This window comes from Sarcophilus harrisii, chromosome 6 (assembly GCF_902635505.1).
Source record: "Sarcophilus harrisii chromosome 6, mSarHar1.11, whole genome shotgun sequence".
Classification (NCBI taxonomy): domain Eukaryota; kingdom Metazoa; phylum Chordata; class Mammalia; order Dasyuromorphia; family Dasyuridae; genus Sarcophilus; species Sarcophilus harrisii.
In genome coordinates this window covers 234,223,839-234,246,460 of record NC_045431.1, presented here as the reverse complement: position 1 = coordinate 234,246,460, position 22,622 = coordinate 234,223,839, and the positions used below count along the sequence as shown (strand labels likewise).

Below are 22,622 nucleotides of genomic sequence, written 5' to 3'. Positions count from 1 at the left end.
ATCTGCAGCCTCAGTGGGGAGGGGCAGGAAGGCTGCCCGATGGCCAGGGATCTTTCTACACTTTCCAACAGCCACAAGGAGCATTGGACTAAAAGGATATTCCACTACCTACCATCGAGTCTCTGTGGCCGGGGTACAACAAAGGATTAAGGGAAGGGAGGCCATTTTCCCTTCTCTAAAGGAGACAGTGACTATTCAGAAGGCTCTTCTCTTCTCCGGCTACACTCCTGCCTTTGGTGATTTCAACAGCTCCCATCGCTTCAATTATTATCCGTTTGTGGAAGACCCTCAGAGTGATTCAGCCTGGGTCTCTGCTGACTTCCAGTCCCATGATCTATGAGATGTCTCAAACTGGATGTCCCACTCACCCCAGGCACTGAGCCCATGAGCTTTCCTTCTGAACCCCACCATTTCCCTTGTTGCTCAGTTATTTCAGTTAGTCTCAACTCTCTGTGACCCCATTTCTTGGCATAGGCGTTGGAACAGTTTGATGTTTCTTTTTCCAACTCATTTTACAGATGAGGAAACTGAGGTAAACAGGCCGATGTGGCCTTCCCAGGGTCACACAGCTAGGAAGTATCTGAGGCCAGATTTGAATTCAGGTCCTCCTGACTCCAGACCCAGCACTCTATCCACTGTGCCGCTAACCCAACTCTAAAATTTGCGCCTCCAAGTCCAATTCCAACCCTTATTGGACTCTGTCATCTTCTGAATCTGCTGGGATCTCGGCTTCCCTCGTCTCCATCCCCACTCAGCCCCGAAGCCAGTCACCCCCATAGCTCTCCGTTAGCCCCGAGATCAGAGACAATATCCTCCTTGGCTTTGAAAGCCCCCCCCCCCAACCTTGCCCCCTCCTGCCTTTCTAGGCTCCTCACACCCTCTTCCCCTCAGGTCCTCTCCTCTCCTCTCCATTTGGTGGTGGATCTCTCCCTCTGCAGCTGTCTGTCAGATGCAGAAGAGCGAAGGACTCCCCTGGGTGCCCCCAGCCAGTTCCGGATTCAGGTCCCACCAGCCAGTTCCGATTCGGGTCCCACCAGCCAGTTCCGGATTTGGTTCCCCAGCTAGTTCTAGATTCGGGTCCCACCAGCCAATTCCGGATTCAGGTCCCACCAGCCAGTTCTGGATTCGGGTCCCTGGGCTATACTAGCTTATAGCTTTCCATCTTTTTGACAAGAATAAAGTCAAACGCCTTGCTATCCTCCACATCATTCCCCGGGTCTTGGAGTGACCCTGACACAGGAGGGTTTGAGGTGACTCTTGGGAGTCTGCCCCATTGGGCGCAGAGATGGCCACCGCAGGTGAATCTCTCCCAGGTGGGTCTGGGTCCTCTCTGGTGGAGAAATGCTCTCCTCTCTGGCCCGGGCTCGGAGCAGCGGGCGCCGAATCCCTCTGTGAGCGTCCCCCAGGGGCCAGAAGGAGAAGCCCCGTCGGGGAGAATTGTGACAATGTGGAAGGGAAATGCTTTGCAGAGATGGCACACGGGGTGGGGCTTCTGCTCTCCCCGTGTCTCCAGAAGGCCCACATCGGGAGCCATTTTCTCTCCTCTTGTACCATGGGTGGGCATCCAGTGGGGCAGAGGCCATGTGGCCCTGTGACACAGGACTCGGTCCTGGTCTCTCTATGTTTCTGCTTTTCCCTCCTGGATGAAGGAAGTGAAGGCTCCTCCTGGTCCTGTCGTTTTCCCATCTGAAGGGCTTCCCGGCTCTCCGGCATGTCAGAGTCCAGTCTTGCCCCAGCACAGCATCAATGCCCCAAGAGCAGGGAGTGACCTTTGGCATCTAGACTCATTCCGAAGCAATGTCTCTTCTGGCCACAAACTTAGTAGGACCTGCTGAATCTCCTCCTCCCCAAGACTGAAGTGATCCTGAGGTATCCGGGAAACGTTTGTGCTTTGTTCTTGCTTGATCTCCTCAATACATACTACTTTTTTGTTTGTTTGCTGAGGTAAATGGGTTTAAGTGACTTGCCCAGAGTCACACAGCCAGGAAGTGTTAAGTGTCTGAGGTCAGATTTAAACTCAGGTCCTCCTGACTTCAGGACCAGTGCTCTATCTACTGCACCACCAGCTGCCCTGAATCTTACTTTGTAAAAGCCAACTCATGTTAAATGAATGGACCAAGGGTCCACCCATCCAATGGCTTTAATGGAGCAGGCTGCTAATCCCATCAGGAAAGGGGGCACACAAATGCTGAGGGTCCAAGCATTAAAGAGTAAGGAACCCCCCGCCAATCCCTCAGGATGCTCTAGAACTTTAAAGGCAGAGGCAACGAGACTAAAACTAGAGAGAGAAAGCCAGAAAGTACTTATTAGCCGTAGGTAAATATAAACTGATGACAAGGTAATTTTTGAGAGAAAGCAGTCTAGCATTTCGAAGGAATCAGGAAACAGGTCCCATAGAAAGTGGAACCAGATTCTGGGAAATCAGGGGCTCTGAGGGGACAAGGCAAGGGGTGAGCACTTCAGTCCTGGGCTGTACAGAGATGGGGTCTTGAGTTTTCTGGATGAGGAACTACAGCAACTCCAGTTGGGGGGGACCAGAGCTTGAGGGAAGGCGAGGAATTTGCACTAAAACTGGAGAGGAGAATTGGGATGGGTAAGGGCTTTAACTTCCAAGTCACGTGATCATCGACAAAGAGGAAGGCTAGGACATTTCCTCTGGCCATCTCCAAAATAAGAACCTTACAGAAGAGACAAAGCGATTCCAGTTGTCTCCCCATTTAAGACACTGAGAAGCCCCCCGAGGTCCCAGGTCCACCACGCTCGGGCAGTACTTAGAACATGACTCGATCCTGCCCCCTTCCCTGGGCTGGGACCAGCACCATCTCCCAGAAGCCACTTCGAGCAGACACTGGAGTCAGTGAAAAGCACATTTTCATAGCTGACTGAGTTGCCTACATGGGAGGGACTGAGACAGTCTCAAGGTCCAGCTGTATGGTCAAAGGGGAAGGAAGTGGAAAGTGAGTTATGGAGAAAGAAGGAAAGAAAATTACCCGAAGTCTCAGGAGCAAAAGGACCAATGGGGAAGATGTCAGGAACAGAGGGAACATCCGTCTTCAGGTTAGCTAGATGGGCCCAGACATCTAGGAATAAAGAAAGGAAAAGGAATCAGTTCCTGGAGGGGCCGCAGGCTGGCCAAGAGTGCACAGAGCTCCTGCGGGGTGCTCTTGACTGGGTTATAAGCAAATGAGAACTGCGGAGGGAGGATGATTTTTTCTTTAATTTGTGCTAAGTGGTACACGGCCTTAATAACAGAGCTCATCCTATAAAAGGGAGAAATGTCCAGGATGGGGAAAGGGAGCGCAGAGCTTGGGCAGAGCTGAGGATCTGGAGGGGGAGGAGGGCCTGAGGGACTGGAGGAAGAGGGAAAGGGGGAAGAAGCTCCAGAGCTGAGGAAGTGGAAGGCTGCAAAGGGTTGGTCATCTCCCAGGGAGGGCTGAGCGGTGGGTGAGGGGCTCTGAGGGATGTGGGAGTCCCCCAGCCCCAGCCTGGAGTGAGGGGGAAAGGCCGGAGAATCTGGCCCGGAACTCATTGAGGAAGGAGCAGCTCCCAAAGCTGGGGAGAGAACGGAGTCCTGAACCCTGGTGGATTTGTCCACAAGAGGGGAATCAACATAAACGTGCTGCCTGTAGATTCCTCCAAGGAGGAAGCTCAGGGAGAGCCTGGAAGTGGCAAAGGGCTCCAGGTGGAATTCTGGGGGCTGATGACCCGGAATAAAGGTGCAGCTGGAGCTGGTCAGGGAGGGAAGCTGTGCCCAAGGGAGGAGGCAGTGGAGCTAGGGAGGGGGTCAGGGAGGCAGAATCCCTGGGAGGAGCAACCGCTGATGGGGTAGGAGAATGTGAACCCCTGGGGAAAGAGTCCAGGCAGAGCTCGGGGTCCACTGAGGACCAGCCTCGGGAGGCTTCCTGACCAGTCTAGCAGGCCTGACTCTGGGTGGGCCAGAGCATGCCAGTGGGCGGCCCGGGGCAATCTGGACAGAAGACAAGAGCTAGAGATTTGGGTGGGTCTGGGGGTGCAGCCTGTCAGCACTGGAGAGGGCCCTGAGGGGAAGCGAGGCTGGTGGCCCCCCATGGGCCTGACGTGGGGCACCCTGGGAAGAAGGAGAAGGCCACAGGCCAGGGGATTTCTGTTAGTCTCTGAAGCCCAGTGGGTGTGGCAGCAGCCTAGGCCTCGGCCCCCTCCGGGGACCTGTCTGGACAGGTCCAAATATTTGTGTATTCTGAACTCAACCCAAAGAAAGTAAACATTTCCAAACCCACATTTTCTGGCCTTCTTGTTTCTAAGTGAACCTCAGCCCTCTTCCCTTAATCTGGAATGGACTTCCCTTTATATTTGAATGTCTGAGTCTGGGCTCCTTCAGTTTTGCCAAACAGAAATGGGAAGCACTTGCTTTCCTCTCTCTCTCTCTCTCTCTCTCTCTCTCTCTCTCTCTCTCTCTCTCTCTCTCTCTGTCTCTGTCTCTCGTATCTCTCTTCTTTGTCTTTACCTTCTTCCTTCTTCCTTTCTCCTTTCTTCTCTCGCCCCCTCTCCATTCATTCTTCCTCCTCCTCACTTTTCTCTCCCTCTCTCCTTCCCTTCTCTCTCCCTTTTTTCTCCAAGCTATTCTATTCTCCTTTTCTTTCTTTTTTCTCCCTCTCTCTCCTCTCCATCTCTTCACCCTTCCTCCCTTTCTCCCTCTTTATCTTTCCTTTCCTCCTCCCTCCTTTGTCTCTGCCTTTCTACCCTTCCTCCCTCATTCTCTTCTATCTCCTTCCCTTTTTATTTCCCCCCCCCCCACCTCGTACCTTATCCCAGAGTGCAGCAAATGAGGCTGAGGGAAGCAGATTTCTTTCTTCCTTCTCTTCTCCCCATCCCAACCAGGAAAAGTTGATGATTTTCAGAAAAAGATCCACTGTATGTGCATGTCCAGGTGCCAGAGAGGAAAATGCATAGACTTCTAGTCCTGGCTTCCTTCGGTTTTCCTTTTCGGTGTATTTGCCAACAACTAGAGCTCTGGAAGACGCATGTGACCTGAGGGGACATATTTTTGGGGTGTCACCTTCTGGCTAATCTCTGGCTGAAGAATTTCCAAATTTAAGCATCTGGGGCATTGGTCAGCAGAAGATTTGATTCCCTTCCCCATGTGTCCCCTATAGCTGGAAGATAAAATCATGTCACAGGAAGCCAAGAAATCTGGACCTTGGCCACCATTTCCTGATGCTGTCATGAGTTCCTTTAAATTTACCTCCCTGGGGTTGTCAAACGGGTTGCTTGAGTACTTTATGCATTCCTGGTTCTGTTTACCAATTTCTCTTGGTCCTTTAGCTGTTATGTACTTTTAGGGCGACAAAGACAGAAAGAGGTTGGAATAAAAGACTGCCCCATACCCAAGATGCATTTAGGACCCTAAGCGCTTCTGTGGGAATTGGGAACCTTGTTGCTCTCATTTGGAAAAATATGAGGAATGTGAGATGCAAGCCATCCCATGTATATATTTAGGGAGTTGGGGGATACTCCAGAGGGAGGGTCCAAATAGACACTCAGGCTCTTGGAGGCGTCCCCAGGAAAGGGTCCCCTCTGTGAGACCTCAGGGTCCCGATCACCGATCGGACCTTAATATTTCCAACTATTCATCAGTAACCCAATACTTGGATAAAAATAGACTTGCTTTCCTAGTATGGAAACAAGTGCACGTGTCTTCCGCAAAGGTCTGCGCGCCCAGAGCGCTGTCAGAAGGCAGGAGGATTCTCTACATGAAAGCCAAGCAGCAGCTGATGAGGTTAAGAGAACATTAGGAGGTCAAGGAGGCCTCTTCCTTCCTCGGTTTCGAGGGGACTTGGTCCTCAGAAGAGAGCTTTAAGTCACCTGAGGGTTTAGGGGAGAAAAGGCCTAACCCATGAGCACAGGCTGAAGACAAGGGCAGCATTCCCAGGGTGTACACCCAGGACACACTCTTCTCACCTCCCCCAGAATTCCACCAGGGGGCTCCCTCTTCACCATCATCCCCATTGTTCCCAGCTTCAGATCCATATAGTAGGAACCTTCCCCCCATCCTCAGCTACAATGGCTTCTCCTCCAGATGTTTTAGGGTGACTCCTCTGGTGATTTTCCTTCCTTCTCTGGTTTTCTTCTTCCTCTTCTTAGTCTTACAAACCACTACAAACTTAAGGTCTGGGGCACTTTGGGTAATCTGTCCCCAGTTAAGGCCAAGACCACCAGGCCTTAGGCATCTCTCTGGCTCCCCTCCCTCTATCTCCTCATTTCCAAAGGCCAGGCTTCCGTGGTTTATATTCAGAAAAAGGGAAATTCTGAAGATGAGAAAAAGAACCAGTTCCAATGAAGTTGTCTAAAGAAACTAATGAATATGCAGAGGGAAATACTAAAGCATTTTTAATTTGTAAAAACAAAAAAGATACAGAAAATCTAGAAGAAAATGCAGATAATGGAGGGTGACATGACATAAGAGAACCACATCAGGAATACTATTTCTGCAAGTGAGCTAAGCTAGAAGACATAATAAATAAGGGTTCTAGGGTAATGTCAACAGGGAGGGTAGTTAGCACACTGGATGACTCTAAGATCCATGAAATTCTCAATAGGCTGGATTACTAGGTTGAACTGAATGAGAGGTAGATTGATATAGACAAAGGAAAAGTCAGACATCTGGGTTAAAAAAAAAAAAAAACTACTGTGGGGCATCCAGGTGGCACAGTGGATAGAGCATCAGCCCTGAAGTCAGGAGGACCTGAGTTCAAATCTGATCTCAGACACTTAATTCCTAGCTGTGGGACCCTGGGCAAGTCACTTAATCCTACCCAATTGCTTCAGCAAAAACCAAACAAATAAACAAAAAACTACTGCTTCCTCTGCAAAATGGAAGAGAAATATGGTGGGCCAACCAATTATCTGAAAAAAGATGAGAGTTAGTGGACTATAAACTTATTATGAATTAATAATTGGAAGTGGGAATAAATTGGAAATTGGAATTTAAAAGGTGAATGGTATCTTAGGTTAAATTAAGAGAATCTCAGCAGAAGTAGTAGTCTTCCTATAAATCAAAGCTAGTGACCTAGCACTAGGTCACTGATTACTGGGGTAAGGTTTCCTATTCAACAAAAAATTTTTGAAAAGTGGAAAACAGTTTGAGAGAAATTAGGTTTAAACTAACAGCTATGTATACCACTCATACCACATTAAGTTCTGAGTGAATACATGACTTAAATATAAGCAATCACACCATAAAAAAATTAATAGAGAATGGAGAAAAGATATAAACATGATCATGAAAGATTAAAAAAATTTCATTTACACAAAACACTCTAACACCATAAATTGCAAGACTGTTACTAATCTGCATAGGTTGAAGGAATTTCCTCACTTGATTTTCTCTGTACCAAAAAAATTATGGGTACTGTACTTTTAAAAAAAAAGAAGACAAGGAAGGCTTCCACACGAACCAAATCAATGCAGAATCAGTTGTTTGAGAAAAGTCTTTACAAAATGTATCTCTGATAGAGGTAAGATATTTAAGATAAATAAGGAACGAATACAAAATGCATCAGGAACAATGAACCATTATTATTCATTAGGTAATACATATAGAGAAATTGGACCTGTGGTGTCATTAATATAGATAACTGAGAGGAGAAAACTCCCTCCACCATAGAAATCAGGAGGTGGAGATGAAGAGGAAGATTTTCCAGGCATGGGAATAGCAGAGCTGGGAAATGGAGTGGTTTTATTTTATTTTATTTTTTCTGAAGAATACCAAGGAGGCCAGTTTTACTGTTTATAGTGTGTTTATAGAGAGGTTTACAGTGTGTTGTAAAGTGTAAGAAGATTAGAAAATTTGGGGTGGGAAGGTTAGGTTATGAAGAACTTTGAATGCCCGTGGATTTTATATTTGATCCTGGAGGTGATAGGGAGCCACTGAAGTTGACTGAGTGGAAGGAGGGCAGGGAAGAAGAGGGTGACATGGTCAGACCTGAGCTTTAGGAAAATCACTTAGTGATGATTAAGTGGAGGATGGATTGGAGTGGGGAGAGACTGAGGCAGGTACTCTCCAGCAGGTCATTGCAATAGTCCATTAGTCCAGTGAGGAGATGAGGGTCTGCACCAGGATCGGGGAAAGGTCAGAGGATAGAAGGCGATGTATTGGAAGAGTTGCTGCAGGGGTGAAATTGACAAGAGATGTTGCAAAGGTGAAATTGACAAGCCTTGTCAAAAACTATGGATATGGTGAGAGATAGTGAGGAATGCAGGATGACTCATAGGTTGTGAGTGAAGGACTAAACTGAAAGGAGGTGCTGCTCTTGACAGTGAGAGGAAAGGTGTGTGTGTGTGGTATTGGGGGAGGGAAAATAAGTTTTGGATGTGTTTAAGTTTAAAATGTCCACTGGACGTCATATTCAAGATATCTGGAGTTAGAGACATCACAGTTGGAGATGTGAGATCGGAGGTCAGCAAAGAGCTTATAGAGCAGTATATAGGTTTTGGTTTGAGAATCATCAGCATAGAGATAGATAGTAATTAAATCATGGGCACTGATGAGATCACTACATGAAGCAGAATAGAGGGAGAAGAGATAGAGCCCGGGACAGAGATCTGAGGAACACCAGTGCTTAAAAGACATACTCTGGAGGAGGATCCAGCAAAGGTGACAGAAGAATCAGTCAGAGAGAGAGAGAAAAAACCATGAGGGGAGGGATAGTCCTGAAAAATATAAAGAGGAAGAATACTCGGAGGAGAGAGCAATCCCTATCTAAGTATCGAAGACTACAGAGAGGGCAAGGAGAATGAAGATGGAGAAAAGACAGACCATTGGATTTGGCGATTAAGACATCATTAATAACTTTCCGTTACAGACTTGGAGACCAAAAGAACCTCTGAAGCCACACGGTCCAAGCCCTTATTTTAAAGATGAAGCTGAGCTCAATTCTATGCCCTGCACGGTTGTGGTGGCAGAGCCGGTATTTGAGTCCAAATCTCTTGTTAGAGACATACCACATGCAATGCCTTTCAGAAGTATGTGGCTTCTGATTGTTCCTAGTTAAGACTGTCCAGTAGATTTTCTACCACCCCCACTTTTGCCCAGTCTTGCATCAAAGGATAGCAAGTGCCAGTGTCTGTGGATGTGATTTTAGTGGTTTGGGGGTAAAACTTTCTGTGTCTCTGTTTTTCTCTGTATGTCTTCCCTTCTACCATCATACTCTCTTCATATAGTCATCATGAGTCTTGACAGATAAGATCACCAACTACTTCACCAAAATGCTATTTGGCATTTAAAACTGAACTTTCTGTTACATGACCAGCATAATGGAGGACTAGACATTTTCACCCAAATTCATGGGAATCATGCCCAAAAGCTAAAGCAATTTCTGCTCTCTCTATGAGCTAAGACACTGAAAATTCTAATGAGGTAATAAATCAAGCAACAAACTGCAGAGAACATGAGCTCACTCAGTATCCCTTCCCCCACAGACTCCTGTACTGACAGGCTACATAAAGTAGGGCCTTGAAACAAATCCTTCTCAGCCTCCACCACAACCCCATGCACCATGGAAAGTAGGAAAGAGGTTTGCAAGAGAACTCAACTTTGTTCATCACCCATCGTCACCACCACCTTGTCAAGTGAAAAAAAAGAAACTCACTCAAATAAAGCAAAGAACTCAGTAGGAAAGACACTCAGAGGGAAGGCACTAAGATTAAGGACTGAAGAAGGCTTCGTGTAAAGGGTGAGACTAGTTGGGACTTGTAGGGAACAGGGGAAGCCAAGAGTCAGGAGAGAACATTCCATGCATGGCAAACAACCAGAGAAAATGCTCTGGGTCAGGAGATAGAGTATCATGTTGAGGAGGCCAGTATTACTGAATCACAGAGTACATGGAGAGGGATTAAGGGTAGAAGAGATGTAAAAAGGGGTCAGCTGATGAGAGACTTTCAAAAAGACAAACAAGAATTTATATTTCATACAGGAAGTGAGAGGAAGCCACCAAAGATTTTAAATGGAAGATCATCAAATAAAAGAAAGTTTGAGTAACACGAGATTATTGTTCACTCACCAGAAACCACAGGAGGGAATGGAATATGTTCCAAAGAGTAAAGGACATCAAGATGCAACCCAAGGTGAAATCTGCCCACCCTCCACCCCCAAGAAAAAAAACTAGGAGTTTAATCACAATTGAAAAAATATGGCCATTTAATTAAAAAGAGACATTTGAAACATTACTACAAAGAAAAATAATCTAATCGTAAACAGATTATTTGCTTTGTAAACAGAAATGCAAGAAGGGTAAACACATATAGCAACCAAAGAAGGGGAGCTTATTCAAATAAATTAACCTGAGTTTTTTTTTTTTTTTTTTAAGATACCTAAGCAATTAACAACTATCACCACAAAATAACAATAGAGAGACCATAAGATGTTTGTCTCTAAAAGCCCATGTGGAGACAAGGATGCAACCTGAGCTTAAATGGAAGAACCAAAGAACAGCCTTGAATTCCCGAAGATTCTACTTCATCTCACCCTATCCATAAGTGAACCATTGTTTTTGTGGGACTAAAGTGCAGATTGGCAAACTACATAAAAGAGGACTACCACAAAGTAAGAAGATAGAAGGGAATTTGTGTGATGCATCCTAATTAAGTCAACAGTTTAACGGTGAATGAAAACCAACTTTAGCCTTTAGAAGACTCCTCTTGAGGTAGCAATGGAGGAGATGATGAAACATGGAAAGAAAGGGGGGAAATCTCAATTTAGTTCTGGAAGGGAATCCCACTGAAGAATGTTTTCATGGTGAAATAGATATTCTACAATGGGACCCAGGATCTTCTAGTAGGTCAAGTCTACCAGGATTTGGCTTAAAGAGACTACTATCTCTGAGTGTTGAGAATATTGTGCTTCCATAGAGAGCATCCTGCCTCAGGAGAAAGGGAATCAGATCTCCTGAAAGCAGTTAGCTCCCAGAATCATGGGAGGACATAGATCCAGAGATACTTCATGACAAGTGGAACAAAGGATCCAGGGAGGAGGAGCCTCAAAAACAGGAACACAGGAAAATTCCGCCTGGGAGATAATATTCCTATCAAGTTCAGGAATTGGTATTTCTAGGGGTGAGACACACAACAGAAAAAGGGAAGTAGAGACCAGATCTACAAGATAAAACCATAGTAACCATTTAGAAGAGGAATAGTAACATTAATTCCATGAAGAGTACATAAACTAAACAAGGAACAAACAAGTATAAATGACATAAATTAAAGAATAAAAAAGAAAGGAAAATAAACAATGAATAAAATGGAGGAAAGGAATCCTTTTAACATTTCACAACTCCCTTCCCTATGTACTTTCTGTACACAAAGGACTTCCTTGATCTTCCAGCTAGTAAGAGATTCTATCTCCTGTCTTCCTGGAACAATACAGCTTCTCTTCCCAGCCTTATGGAATCCCTAGCTTCCTTCAAAGTTCAGTTCATCAGCCAATTCCTGCAAGGGACTTCTTAAATCCCCTCTACAATTCTTAATGGTGAACTCCCTCCCTACCTAATTAAGGGTATTATAGATTATAGAGTTAAAGCAAGAAGAGACTTTTTCATGAGGAAACAGACCCAGAACCAGCAGTGGGTCACATTGCTCAATGCTGTACCATCTTAGTGCTGAAGCTGGTCTCCAAATTGGGCATTCCTCCTATTCTCTATTTTCTTTTCCTTTTTTTAAAAATTGTTGTTTTTTAATTTTAAATTTATTTATTTATTTATTTTGCTGAGGCAATTGGGGTTAAGTGACTCGCCCAGGGTCACATAGCCAGGAAGTGTTAAATGTCTGAGGTCAGATCTGAACTCAGGTCCTCCTGACTTCAGAACTGGTACTCTATCCACTGTACCAACTAGCTGCCCCCCACTCTCAATTTTCTATTTATTCAGCTATGTCAGTGTGATCTCTTCCCATTCCATCCCAGTGGGATAAAAGCTTCTGGAGGGTGGGGCTTGGTTTTTTTGTTTTTTTTTTTTTTTTTGGTACCTGAAGTCTCCAGAGCTCAGTACAACATCTGGCACATAGTATGCATTTTATAAATTCCTGGTGAATTGAATTAAATATATTTATTCCCTTCTGAATGGGTAGGTCAAAAAAACTTCACAAAGTGGCAAACCTTCCCAAAGTACCTCCTGGATTTAATATTATACCAGTCAAAGTAGCAGTAGGCTCTTCCGCAGAATTAAAATCCTTACAAAATTCATAGGGAAAAGTAGACAAGATTATCAGGAAAAACTATGAAAAAGAAAGCTAACAAAGAGGAACTACCAGAGATCTGAAAAAAAAATGCTTGCCATTTCTCAGGCTGTCCAAAGTTCACAAAACACTTTCCATTTCTATCCTTACTAGTATCTTGCAACAATTTAATGAGTGATACAGGTGCTAAAATACTCTCCATTTTCCAGATGAGGAAGCTGAGGCAGGAAAGATAAAGTTGACTTGTCCAGGGTCTTCCAGAAAGTAAGTGTCTAGTCTAGGATTCAAATATAGCTCTTCTGGATACCAAGCCCAACATTGGACCATGTATAATAATACATGGTACCTTTCCATCAATCAAGAAACCTACATTTACTGTATTAAGTACAATCTGCAAGGCATTGTGCTAAGAAGAAGAAAACTAATTCCTGCTCTCAGGTAGTTTATTCAAGTACACAGATATCTTTGAGATACAGAGGAGGTAGAGACAAAGAAACCTTAGAGGAGAATTCACTCAGTGCATCTGGAGGAACTTGGAAGCACCTCCTGCAGAAAGGGGTGTTTGAGTTGAGAAAGGAGAGCACTCTGGGCATAGGGGACAGCCAGGGCAAAGGTGGGAAGGCAGAAGGTGAAGTTACAAAGTGAGGAACAGCCAGTAGACCAGTTTGGCTAGACCAGAGCAAAGGACAGAGAGAGAGGAAAAGGTCAGAGTTTAGGTCTTGGAGTTAATGGTAAACCACTGGGAGGAGGGGGAATGGCACAGAAGCTGAATTTTGGCATCTCTGGGGATGGATTGGACAGAGAAGAGATCGGACACAGGAAGACCAGTTAGCAAGTCACTCCAGTAACATTTCAGGCACCACATGAACTTGAGCAATGTGTGAGGGGCCCAAAGTCAGACAACAGACTGGGTAGGAAGGGTGTGTGGAGAGTCACCCAGGAAGGTCACCAGCGTGGCAAGTATGGGTGACTGGAAGGACAGCACTGCCTTTGACAAGAACGGGGAATGGACAGTCTGAGGTGACTCTGGCCTCCAACTTCTCCAATGGAAACTGACTTCTGTGCATCCTGGAAAGCAAGAATCAGAAAACTGGCATAGGGAGAAGAGTGAAGAAAGCAATCAATAGCACCAACTAGAGAACCCCAAACAGAGCTCAGTTAACACAAAATCTCTCTGGTTAAGAAACCACACTTAAGAGACCACGGAGAAAGTGAGGATCATGCATTAAAACTGTATGGGGAGCCAGGTTACAGTTCCATGGCCCAAAATAATGGGAGGAGGTATCAGTGAGGGACAGATCGTGACCATACAACTTGAGTCAATGGCAGAAAAATCTGTTGGTTTTAAAAACTGCAGAGAAAATGAGCATGAGTTGGTTATTCAACCGAAGAAAGAAACTAAATTATTAGGCCTGCTGGAAGCCAAGCATTATTCGAAATACTTTACAAACATTATCATGGGTAAGAAAATTGATGATTTTGATTCTATAAAAGATAAGATTTGGACCATAAAAATCACTGTCTTGAAAAGAAGCAGATTGGAGAAAATTTTTGTAACAAATACGTGGATTTAAGCTAATTGTACAATATTTCAGAGTCTGATTCTTTTTCTACAGCAAAATAACGTTTTGGTCAGGTATACTTATTGTGTATCTAATTTATATTTTAATATATTTAACATCTACTGGTCATCCTGCCATCTAGGGGAGGAGGGGGGGGGGTAAGAGGTGAAAAATTGGAACAAGAGGTTTGGCAATTGTTAATGCTGTAAAGTTACCCATGTATATATCCTGTAAATAAAAGGCTATTAAAAAAAAAAAACAAATACGTGGATTTAAAACCACAAGATGTATTATTTATATCATTAATGTTATACATTCCCTAAAGAAGCAAGAGTTAAAGAAGTACAGGAACAAAGAATTTACAAAGGAGAACTTTCAAACTTGAAAGGACTGCAGAAAATGTGAAAATGCCAAATAAGTGGGAGTAACGAAAATCTAGACAATTTTTACAAAACCTCTGTAAACCCATCAGAATGAGGAAAAGAGTCCCAAATCCTATTCTTTCCCTCTTCAGGCTCTGAGACTTGTCTTGTTTTCCTGGGGGTATCAACCCCCTTGGCCACTCAGTCCGACATTGACTGCACTTCGACTTGGTCATAGTAGGAGAGCTGGAATCCCCCTAGCTGCCAATGACCTCTTCCAAGCTCTTCTTCTACCCCCATCACTAGTAAACTCTTCTGTGGGGATTCCTCCATCCAAATATCAAATCATCCAGATCCTGAGGGGGTTATAAAGAATCCCCAGCCCCAGGTTCACATCTCCTCCCCACCTTCTGCCCTCATTTGAGGGAAGTTTGGCATGTGTGTCAATGTTTCTTCAGATGCTCTCATTTCTCATGACCTCCTTTCCTTTACTCCATCCCAGCCACAAACAGACATGTTCACAAGTAGCCTTTCCTGATGAAAGGATAAGCTCTCTCATCTCTTTGACCACGGCCCAGAACTGTTGTTCTTTTTCCCTGTTCAAAAGCTCCAAAGTTCCTTTAATAGATCATAATTGTCAACCATTCCAGTTCTCTCTTTGACTTACTGCTTTTAAAACTCTTTGTCCTCCAGTTCTTTTGTCATTTCCCCTTCCCTCCCCCTCCTTCATTCTCCTTCTTTCCCTATAGCAATTCGCTCTATGCTCTCCTCTACCCTCAATGCCTTGTCGGCCATGTCTTGCCAATCTCAGCCTTGAACGATTTTCACCATCTGCATTCTGGTGTTGAAAAGAGCCAGAGGAGTCCAGTTGGGTCGCCTGGGAGCCATTACACATTAATATTATTTCATTTGATCTGGGCCTTCACTGCAGCAAAGCAATCCTATTAATCTTTCCATCTTACCTGCACAGGGGCTGTTGTGAATCTTCCCTTTTCTCTTCCAGCCTCCTCCCCCTTCCCTCTTATCTGAAGGTTTTCATTTTGCTCATCAGAAAAGCATTGGCCAGGAGCTGCCTCTTCCTTTCTGCTCACTGTGTGTTCCGCTGTCATCCTCTCCTACTCTCTCTCCTTTCCCCATGCCACATGAAGAGGTGGTTTCTCCCATTTTCAAGGCAAGGCTCCTTTATGGATGTGATCCCATTCCTTCTCATTTTTTTTTTTTTTTTTTTTTTTTTTTTTTTTTTTTTTTTTTAGTACACTGCTCCATCTATTATCCTGCTCTCTGTCACTGGCTTTCAGGCTTTCCTGTTGGCGATCCTCCCCCTGTTGCCTACAAATATGGTCCAGAAAACCTTGAGATAGCTGGTCATCACCACTAGCTCTTTTCCCTTTTGTGGCCAAACTCTTTGAAAGGCCATCTACAATGGGTGCTTCCACTTACTTTCCTCTCACTCTGTAAATATCTGGACTTCAGCTTCCAACCTCATCCTTTGTCTGAAACTCTCCAGTCTCTAGTGGAGACTTAGTAACCTCTTCACCAAATGTCATGGTCTCTTAAAAGCCTCATCCTTGACTTTCCTGGAACCTTTGTCACGACTGATCACCTCAATCAACTAACTAGTCAACAAGGACCAATTTTCTCTGCTAAATAATTGACTTTCCTTCAGGATACCCATTTTTCTGAGGTTTTGTGACAGTCCATGACTCCTCTTTTGGTTCATCACTCATTCCACACCTACTAAGCAGATGGGTCCCCCAGACTCTGTCCTGGACCCTTCCTTACACTCTCACTAGATGATCTCATCAGCTCCCACAGGTGACACACTACCTCCATTTATGTAGCTGGTCCCCATGTCCCACCTGATCTGGTCCACTTTCCCCAGTTGGACCTCTCCAACTGGATGTCCTAGACATTTAAAATTCAACAGGTTTAAAACCAATCTCATCATCTCCACACTTCCACATCCATGCATGCCCTGCCCCCTTTCTTTCAAAGTCATTATTATCCTTTTACCCTCCCAGGTTTTCAAGCTTGGTTTTAAGCCGAGTTCAGATCTGAGTCCCCCTGGACTGCAAATAGGACATTCGTGGGCAGGGCTGAGCGAGGGAAGGGGGGCAGTCAGGAGGAACGAGGGCTTGGTGTCCAGGCTAGAAGGGGTTGAGGACACTGGACACGTTTGCCAGAAGTGAAGGCCTTGGAAGGGACGGGAAAGTCGTGCACATGGACGTGGAAGGCCGCCCGGTCTGCTCCTGCTTGGCCCCCAAAAGCGGGAGGGGGGGGGCGCAAAGGGGGATAGGAAGCCGAGGGGCTGCTTTAAGTTCCGGAGGGCAGGATGAGCATCTGGACCATAAGAGCTGACCAGTGGAGGTATGGCCGCCGAGCTAAGGCCCCAGCCCGAGACGGCTCGGAGCAGGAGCCGGGGGCGGCGGACAGCACCCTGGCCCCCCGAACGCTGCGGGCTCGGGGCCTCGGACTTTCTCAGGGGCAGAGATTCTCTGTCTAGGGGCGGCTCTCCTGGGAAAAGTCTCTCTTTGGGGGCCATCCTCAAGGGGTAGGTTTGGGAAGATGCGCTTCCGCCTTACCTCAGCCGCCTCAGTTCCTCTCACCGCCCCAGGCCCCCCCCATCCCCGCAGACCTGGCTCTGCTCTGGCCTCTCGGGCCTCAGCCCGGCCACCGCAGGGAGCGCGTGGGACCCGTTTCCATGACGACAGGGGGGCGAGGCTATTTAACCTAATTGAATATTCATGAGGTTCTGGCTCCAGTCCGAGCGAGTTCTCCCGGTCCTTCCCTAGTAACGGTTGCTATGCTATCGCCCCGCCCCGCCCGGGTTAAGGACTCCAAGAACAGCGGACTCTGGGGAGGAGACGGGGAGACCAGAACTAAGACTCTTTGGACTTTTTCTTCTCGGAAGAGCCAGACAGGAGGTAGAGGCCGGCGGTTAGGGCCCCAGGACCCAGAGCTCCGAAGAGACCCCAGACCTCGAGCCAGGCCCCTGAAATACCCCCAGACCAGACACAGAACTCTGGGGGATTCGGGTCCTCCGAGGGGACCCCCACCCCTAAGAACCACGAGGCCCCCTAGAATTATGAGCAACGAGGGTCTCATCAGATCAGGGGCTTCGAGCCCCATCTGAGACAAAGGAGCCCTGAGCCCCTCCCCCATGAGAGCAGAAACTCTGGACTTCCCGTCTGCCCTGTCACTTAAAAAAGGATCCCAAAGCCCCTCTCCCATCAGAAGTCTTCCACGAGCCCCTGAGCCGAAAGACCTGCCAGATGGGGAACTCTGAGGGTCTTCCCAGACTTAGGAGTGCTGTCCCTGAGACCAGGAGCTCTGAGCTTCCCCCCACCTAAGAGACCAGGAGTGTTAAGCCCTCCATCTGAGACATGGGAACTCAGAGAAGCAGAACCCCGGAGGCCCGCTTGCTGAGTCATGAGTCCGTGAGGATCCCATCACCTGAGCCCAGGGATTCTAAGCCTCCCCGTGTCATGAGATCAAAAGTTGTGAGCCCTTCCCCCTCAAGATCTGGAACTGAGTCTCCTACCAGGAGGCCTGGAGGTCTAAGGCCATTCCTTCACCATGAGATAAGGGTCTTTAAGCCTATTCCTCATGAATCCAGGAGCTTTCCTCTTTCCTGAGACCAGAAGCTTTGAGCTCCCCTACCAGAGAGGAGAAAGCCAGAGATCCTTTCCAGGACTTGAGATTGAGAGCTTGGAATCCCATTTCTGCTGGAGACTTAGCCCGAGTCTCCTTCCCCTCCCAAATATCTCCAAGCCCTTGCCCCTACCTGAGATTTAGGAGTACCATTCCCTGCTCCCATCTGAAATAACGAAGCCTCAAGACTTTCGGCCCCCTCCATTTTGGAAATCTTAAGACCTCACCCCATATGAGGAAATAGTCCTTGTCCTCCCAGTTTTTATCTGGAACCTTGAGTCCCTTACCCAAGACCTCTCCCAGGGTCTAGGAACCCTGAACCCCATTCTACCACCCAAAAGAAACTAAAATCACTGACCAACTCCTTCCTACCTAGACTAGGGCATCTCCACCCCAACCTGAAGAGAGACAGAGACAGACAAAGAGACAGGCAGGAGAGAGAGGAGACCTGAAGAAAGGAGATAGAAACAGGAGAGACAGGAGAGAGAGGAGACAGACAGAGGAAAGACAGAGAGAATCAGATAGATAGACAGACACAGACAGACCTGTGAAGGATTTTATTTTATGTTTGATAAGAGAGGTAACAGGAACCACCAGTGTTTTCTGCCCAGAGGAGTGATGGGGTCAGGTTTGTATTTTGAAAAAGGCACCTTGATTCATGACAAAGTCCAAGGGTTGCATGGCCCAACATAACAAGTAATGCCAAAACTTTGCAAAGGAAAGTACCCTAGGGGAAGACTCCCCAGGGACACAGGTGACCCTAACAGTTTAAAATGGACAGTGCTGGTTACACGAAACAGAAAAGCTTTGTGCAGGTAAAATCGGTGCTATTAACATGAGAAAGGAATAATCATTTGGGGAAAATCTTCATATTTCTCTTATATGATGAAATATTACCCATAAAGGAGCATCTCTGACACATTGGATGAGTCAACAATTCTCAAATGAAGAAACATATTAACCATAAGAGAAAATGCCACAAATCACCAGTGGGAGAAATGCAAGGTGAACCGACTCTGAGGTTCCCCATCCTGCTGGCCAGATGACAAGGAGCATGATTCCTGCTGGAGGCCTGTGGAGAACAGACACCCCAGTGCCATTGATGGAGCTATGAATTGGTTCAATTAAGAGTGTACACACCCTATAACTCAGTGATACTTGTATTGGGCATATATCTGAAAGAGAGCAAGGAGAGAAGGGAAAGACTTGTAAGCACTAGACTATTTGGAGAAACCCTTTTTATTTTTAAAAATAGTTCTTTATTTTCAAAACATGTGCAAAGAGTTTTCAACATTCACTCTTGCAAAACCTTTGTTCTCAATCTTTCTCCCTCTCAGTCCTTCTCCTAGACAGCAAGTAATCAAAGATAGGTTAAACATATGCAATTCTTCTATACATATTTCTACATGTATCATACTGCACAAGAAAAATCTGATCAAAAAGGGAAAATAAGAAAAAAACAAAAACAAAGTGAAACTTGCGTATTGTTGTTATCCCCATTCAGTTTCCATAGTATTCTCTCTGGGTGCAGATGGATTTCTCCATCACAACATCCATTGGAATTGGCCTGACTTAGCTCAGAGCTGAAAAGAGCCACATCTATCAGAGTTGATTATCACATAATCTTTTTGTTGCTGTGTACAGTGTTCTCTTGATTCTACTCATTTCACTTAGCATCAGTTCATGTAAGTCCCTCCAGGTCTTTCTGTGGGAAAATAGGGATAGTAATGTATTATTGGGACACAACGGTGGAGTTGTGAGCTGATCCAACCGCTCTTGAGAGCAATTTGGAACTCTGCCCAAAGGGTTATCAAACTGTGCAGACCCTTTAACCCAGCAGTGTTTCTACTGGGCTTATGTCCCAAAGAGGTCATAAAGGAAGGAAAGGGATCCATGTGTGCAAAAATGTGGCAACCCTTTTTGTAGCGGCAAGAAACTGGAAACTGAGTGGATGCCCATCAGTTGGAGAATGGCTGAATAAATTATGGTACATGAATATTGTGGAATACTATTTTATTTTTCCACATCCCCTTCAACATTTGTCATTATCTTTTCCTGTCATCTCAGCCAATCTGAGAGGTGTGTAGTGATATCCATGAAAATGCATTTGTTAAATACTTACTGTGGGCCAGGCAATGGGGATATAAATATAAAATCTAGAAAGTCCTTGCCTTCAGAGCGCTTACAATCTATTGGGGAAAGGCTGAATAAACTGCACTTTAAAAAATGAAGGGGACAGATTCAGAGCAACTCAGGAAGACTTATCTGAACTGATGCAGAGTGAACAGAGCAGAACCAAAAGAACAATTTACATGGTGCAACAATCCTGTGTAGGTCAGAGAACAGCATTAAGAAGCACAGATCTCCGATCAAAACATTCACCAGTATTAGGGGCTTTCAAAAGCCTGATGGTAAACCACACCTCTCGCCTCCTGGCAGAGATGCATTGGCCTAGAGATCTGGGCAGAAATAGGCAGTCTTGGACTGGGCCCAGGTATCGATTTGCTTTGTTGTACTATCCACACTGCAAGGTGAGTTGGGGGGTACTGGATATGCAAAAATAAGAGAAGGAATACTTTTTTTTTTTTTTGGAATAATTTTTTGCCATCTATTTCTACATCAACAAAATTTCTCCCAGCATGCCTTTTTTTCTCCCTCCCTCCCTCCCAGAAAGCCATTATTACAAATAGTAAAAAGAGAAAGATAAGCAAAATTGGTCAGTACATCACAAAGGCTGAAATTTTGGTGCTGTGTTCCTGGAGGATTGCCTTTCCGCAAAGGAGCAGGTTGCAGCAAAATTTCTTCTCCCCTTTCTTCTTGGGGATAGGCTTGTTCTCTGTAAATTTGTAACATTCACTTTAGAGTTCTGTGAAGACCTTGTATTTTAAAATCAGCAGGAGTCAGGAATTCAGGTTAGGGGAAAATCGTCAATCTTTATTCTCAGTGAACAAAGATCGGAGGTGGAAGGGAATGGGCAATAGCAATGTGTGCAGCTGAGTCAAGAAGCTAGCTAGACCAGAAGCCACACCACCAGCAGCTAGGAGCATAGAACCTAGGCTCAATCTCTCCCAGCTTCTCTTCCTGTCTCTCTGCCTCCACCCACCAAAATCGTCATTTCATATACAACACATCAAGACTTGCACAGAGAGTGGGCGGGGGTCATTCTTTATCCAATCATGTATATTAATAGAGTGTAGTCCAATTACTATTTAGCCTCAAGTGCTTGGGACCTCAGTGCATCAACTCAAGCCTCAGCCCATTACAGAGTTCTTTCCATGCAGTTCTGTTACTCTGTATAATGTTTCCTTGGCTTCACTCTGCATTACTTCTCTGGATGCATCCCTCCTTGCACAGCAGCTAGATCACTAACCTGGAAGCCAAGAAGACCTGAGTTCAAATTTGACTCTCAGACACTTTCTAGCTGGATGGCACTGGGCATGTCATATAATCCCTGCCTCAGGTTTCTAATCTGTAAAATGGGAATGGTAGCATCTACTTCCCAGGGTTGTTGGGAGGATCAAAATAGATACAATTTGTAAAGTGCTCAGCACTGTGCCTGACACATAGTAAATATTGGCTGCTATTTTCTTACATTGTTTCTTACATTCCAGTAATTTTCTATTACATTTATATAGGGCTTTTGTGAAGACCGAGTTAGCATCCTGGATAGCTTAGAATCAGCCGGAGTCAGGATAAGCAAAAGTCCTTGGTCTTTATTCTTGGTCTTTAGGGGTAGAAGTGAATTGGATAGATGCAGAATCTCCTTGACCTCTCCTCTTCCTTTCCAAAAGTGTTTCTGGCTTGTCTTACTCCACCCCCTAGTCCCTCCTACAATTCTCTGTATACAGAGAATCCAATTATTGAGCCAGCATCAATAGGGTGCCATTTTCCACGCTTATGCTAATAGAGTATTGTCCAATCGGTAGTTAGCCTTAAGTGCTTGTTGTCTGTCCTCAGTGCATCAACTCAAGATGCCCTTTATAGGCTTTAAGATACTTGAAAAATAATTTGTTATATCCATCCAACAATCCTGGAAGGTAGATGCAATTATTTCCCTCCCTTAGTAGATGAGGAACCTGAGGCTGAGGGAGATTAAGTAGCCTGGATCTTCCTAACTCCAAGCCAAATGCTATTTACTGCATCAGCTATTTAATCATATCTCAATTTGATTTGTTATCAGTAGTCTCCTCAGTGTAGATAACTGGTAAAATAATTTCTGGTTTAAAGGATAGAGACAATTAAATCATTTTATTTGCATAATTGCAAATGTTTTCCAAAATGGTTATATTGATTCATACTTCACCAACAATGCACTAGCGTGCCTATCTTGCTACAACTGATCCAAAATTGACTGTTTCCAGCTCCATTTTTGTTCATTTGACTAATTGTGAGATGAAACCTTAAGCTTATTTTGATTTACCCAGCATTATTAGTGATAAGCATTCCATCTTTTGAGGATTGTTCATCTCTTCTGACCAACCCTCTCTGCTAAAGAAGAGGTTTTCATCATCAGTATCTGTATATCTATCTAGATATTGATAGATAATTGATAATTGCTTCCATATACAGGATACCAAACCTTTATCAGAGAAATTTGATAGACTTTTCCTCATTCATCCACTACCTTTCTTATCCAGGGTGCGTTAATTTAGTTTGTGAAGAAGCTTTTTGGTTTCATGTAACTGGAATTATTTTATCTTTTGTAATTGCTTCTGTCTCTTTTTTTGGATAAGAATACATCTGCCCGTTTCTCTCCTGATAGTCTCTAGTTCTTCGTTATTTCTTTAGCCTCCCCTAAGTTCCGTATTGAGGCCACTAGGTGGCACTATAGTGAATAGAGTAC

General features: G+C 45.1%; 1 protein-coding gene across 4 annotated transcripts in view; it reads right to left on the bottom strand.

Annotated features, from left to right (window-relative positions):
* LRRC56 (leucine rich repeat containing 56) overlaps positions 1-16,837 on the bottom strand; it is a 45,627-nt gene extending 28,790 nt beyond the window's left edge. For 3 of the 4 annotated variants that reach the window (XM_031942527.1, XM_031942529.1, XM_031942526.1), the window contains exons 1-3: positions 16,711-16,836; positions 4,782-5,007; positions 2,991-3,080 (exon numbers count right to left, since the gene is read on the bottom strand). The gene's annotated coding sequence lies outside the window, so the exon portion shown is untranslated. Of the gene's footprint in view, positions 1-2,990; positions 3,081-4,781; positions 5,008-16,710 lie in introns of all 4 variants that reach the window. The other variant, XM_031942528.1, reaches the window with a different exon arrangement.
* Positions 16,838-22,622: the final 5,785 nt, after the last annotated feature.